This window comes from Triticum dicoccoides, chromosome 7A (assembly GCF_002162155.2).
Source record: "Triticum dicoccoides isolate Atlit2015 ecotype Zavitan chromosome 7A, WEW_v2.0, whole genome shotgun sequence".
Classification (NCBI taxonomy): Eukaryota; Viridiplantae; Streptophyta; class Magnoliopsida; order Poales; family Poaceae; genus Triticum; species Triticum dicoccoides.
In genome coordinates this window covers 366,364,548-366,369,040 of record NC_041392.1, presented here as the reverse complement: position 1 = coordinate 366,369,040, position 4,493 = coordinate 366,364,548, and positions in this window count along the sequence as shown.

The window sequence follows — 4,493 nt, the reverse complement described above, 5'->3', positions numbered from 1 at the left end:
ATTGGCTTGTTCACCAGGGACTGGATGCATGTTTGCAATCCGGTCACCTCTTTTTCGTCACCCCACGACAGGCCCGTCTCTTTCCAGGACATAAGCCACGTGGGGGGTCCGGATCGGAACTCGGGGGCTGCGGTCCATTTCGGATCGCGTGGCTCGGTGATGTAAAACCACCTAGATTGCCACCCCTTTAGGGTCTCCACAAAAGAGCCCTCGAACCATAGGACGTTGGCCATCTTGCCCGCCATGGCGCCTCCGCACTCCGCCTGGTTGCCGTGCACCACCTTGGGCTTGACGTTGAAGGTCTTGAGCCAGAGGCTGAAATGGGGGCGGATGCGGAGGAAAGCCTCGCACACGACGATAAACGCCGAGATGTTGAGGACGAAGTTCGGGGCCAGATCGTGGAAATCCAGGCCATAGTAAAACATGAGTCCCCGGACAAATGGGTGGAGTGGAAAACCCAGTCCGCGGAGGAAGTGGGGAAGGAATACTACCCTCTCATGGGGCCTTGGGGTGGGGAGAAGCTGCCCCTCCTCGGGAAGTCAGTGCGCGATGTCTTTGGGCAAGTATCCGGCCTTCCTTAGCTTTTTGATATGGCCCTCCGTGACAGAGGAGACCATCCACTTGCCTCCCGCTCCGGACATTGCTGGAGAAGGTTGAGGTGGGAAGTGCGGGCTTGGGCGCTGGAGCTCGAGTGCGCAGGAGATGGATAGGCAAAGGAGGAAGAAGGTGTAGGTAAGAAGGTGGATGCTTATCCCCTTATATAGGCGGATGCGGTTGTGCGTCCCCACCTGCCTAGTAAAACTCGCTTGCCTCCCAAGCGCCGTGATAAGTGGCGCGATTGGATTACCCACGTCCGTATTGATGAGAATCCCGTAAAGGGGGTACACGATCTCTGCTTTGACAAGACGTGCCAAGGAAACCGCCTCGCAAAACATGCTGAGGTGGAAAAGTAAAAACGATTCGAGTAAGGGACTTGGCTGTAGTGTGATCATCTAGTGATTGGTGTTGAGTCCGCGTTCCACCATCCCTTGGCACTTGAAGACTTTCTGCTCCATTCTTCGAGCCTTGTCTCCACGCTTCCGTCCTCCTTGGACCTTGAACATCGCGGATGTGCAGCACACCCTCATGCATCTCAATGGTTTGAGGGTGTTGCAGCACCTCCGCAAGGTAGGGATTGATGACCTTCTTGAATAACTTGTCCTTCGAAGTGCTTGGGGACATCGTAGTGATCTAGATCTGTCAGAAAAATAGCTCGAAACGATAACATAGGATTTTGCCGTGGTACGGTGGTCAAAACCATCGGGAGATTATATAATAAATTTTTATCAACCAAAAGAAGTATTCTGCAAGAAAATGGAGTCCGGAGGGCACACGAGGTGCCACAAGCCTGTGAGGCGTGCCCCCAAGGCTTGTCGCCTCCTCGTGCACTTTTCGGACTACTTTTATTTTCCTAATTTTTTAAATATTCCAAAACGGAGTAAAATTGCCATTGGAATAGTTTTGGAGTCGGTTTACTTACCGTACCACATACCTATTCACTTGGGGGGGGGGTTCTAGAGCGTTTTGGTAGGTCTCCCTTATGTACTCCTCCGGTGTTATGGTATTAATAATATTGGCTTCAACATTTATGGTAGTACTTGAGATATATTGTTTGATTCTTTGCCCGTTTACCAACTTCGGGTTATTGCCTTCGGCGTTGTTGATCTTGATGGCACCAGAACGATAAATTTCCTCGACAATGTAAGGCCCTTCCCATTTAGAGAGATGTTTTCCTACAAAAAATCTTAAATTAGAGTTGTATAGCAAGATATAGTCACCTACATTAAATTCATGCTTTTGCATCCTGTTGTCATGCCATCTTTTTAACTTTTTCTTTAAATTTTTTGGCATTCTCATAGGCTTGGGTTCTCCATTCATCAAGAGAGCTAATGTCAAATAACCTCTTCTCACCGGAAAGTTTGAAATCATAATTGAGCTCTTTAATTGCCGAATAAGCTTTATGTTCTAGTTCTAGAGGTAAGTGACATGATTTTCCATAAACTATTTTATATGGAGACATACCCATATGGTTTTTATATGCAGTTCTATAAGCCCATAATGCATCATCAAGTTTCTTAGACCAATTCTTTCTACATCTCTTAATAGTCTTTTGCAAGATCAATTTTATTTCCCTATTACTCAATTCTACTTGACCACTAGACTAAGGGTGATAAGGTGATGCAATTCTATGGTTAAAATCATACTTAGCAAAGCAATTCACGGAAAGCGCCATGAAGAAAGTGTGAACCACCATCAATCATTAAATATCCAGGGACTCCAAACCTTGGGAAAATAACTTCTTTATGCATTTTAATAGAAGTGTTATGATCAGTACTACTAGTTGGAATAGCTTCTACCCACTTAGTAACTTAATCAACAACAACTAAAATATGAGTATGCCCATTAGAGGATGGAAAAATTCCCATATAATCAAATCCCCAAACATCAAATGGGTCAATAACAAGTGAACAATTCATAGGCATTTCCTGACGTCTACTAATATTACCAATTCTATGACATTCATCACAACATAAGACAAACTTATGAGCATCTTTGAAGAGAGTAGGCCAATAAAAACCAGATTGTAATACCTTGTTTGCAGTTCTGTCTCTAGCATGGTGTCCTCCATAGGCCTCAGAGTGACACTTGTGTAGTATCGGTTCCTATTCATGCTCAGGTACACAACATCTAATACCACCATTTACTCCTTCTTTTTAAAGGTATGCGTCATCCCAAAAGTAATGTCTTAAATCATAGAAAAACATTTTCTTTGTTGGTATGTGAAACTAGCTGGTACAAATTTAGCAACAATGTAATTAGCGTAATCAGCATACCATGGAGTACTATGAGACACATTTATGACAACTAGTTGTTCATCAGGAAAGCTATCATCAATAGGTAGTGGGTCATCAAGAACATTTTCTAACCTAGACAAGTTGTCTGCTATGGGGTTCTCAGCTCCCTATCTATCAATAATATGCAAATCAAATTCTTGTAGCAGGAGAACCCATCTAATAACTCTAGGTTTAGCATCTTTCTTTTCCATAAGATATTTAATAGCAGCACGATTGGTGTGAACAGTTACTTTGGAATCAACAATATAAGATTTGAACTTATCACAAGTAAACACAACTGCTAGAAATTCTTTTTCAGTAGTAGCATAATTTCTTTGAGCATTGTCTAGAGTTTTACTAGCATAATGGATAACATTTAATTTCTTATCAACTCTTTGTCCTAGAACAACACCAACAATATAATCACTAGCATCACACATAATTTCAAAGGGCAGGTTCCAATCAGGTGGTTGAACAATTGGTGCAGAAATTAAGGCTTTCATAAGAATTTCAAATGCTTCTACACAATCATCATAAAAAACATATGGACCATCTTTGTGCAAGAGATTAGTGAGAGGCCTAGAAATTTTAGATAACTCTTTGATAAATCTCCTATAGAAACAAGCATGACCAAGGAAACTTCTTATACCCTTTAGGAACGACATTTTTTCAATAGCATCTAATTTAGCTTTATCAACTTCAATACCTCTTTCAGAGATTTTATGCCCCAAGACAATACCTTCCTTAACCATAAAGTGGCACTTCTCCCAATTCAAGACAAGATTAGTTTCTTCCCATCTCTGCAAAACTCGATCAAGGTTGATTAAGCAACCATCAAAAGAAGTTCCGTGAATGGAGAAATCATCCATGAAAACCTCTTTGAAAGGTAGTAGGTGCATTGCATAAACCAAAGGCATATGTCTATAAGCGAAGTTACCAAAAGGGCATGTAAAAGTAGTTTCTTCTTGATCCTCTTGTGACACAGATATTTGAGAAAAACCAGAATAACCATCTAGAAAGCAAAAAGTGTGTATGTTTGGATAATCTATCTTGCATTTGATCAATAAAAGGTAGAGGATAATGATCTTTCCTAGTAGCTTTGTTTAATTTTCTCAAATCAATTACCATTCTATAACCTGTAACAATTCTTTGTGGAATAAATTCATTCTTATCACTGGGAACAATAGTAATGCCTCCCTTCTTAGGGACACAATGAACATGACTTACCCATCTACTGTCAGCAATAGGACAAATTATACCTGCTTCCAAAAGCTTTAATATTTCACTTCTTACCACTTCCTTCATCTTAGGATTTAACTATCGTTGATGATCAACTACTGGTTTAGCGTCAGGTTCCATATTAATTTTGTGCTGACATAGAGTGGGACTAATGCCCTTAAGATCATCCAAAGTATATCCAATAGCGGCACGGTGGTTCTTCAGAGTTCTCAATAATTTCTTTTCTTCATGCTCTGAAAGGTTAGCACTAATAATAACATGATATATCTTCTTTTCATCAAGATAAGAATATTTCAAACTATCAGTTAATTGTTTAAGATCAAAAACAAGATCACTCTTGGGTGGTAGAGGATCTCGAAGAGTCTCAACAGGAAATTGTGT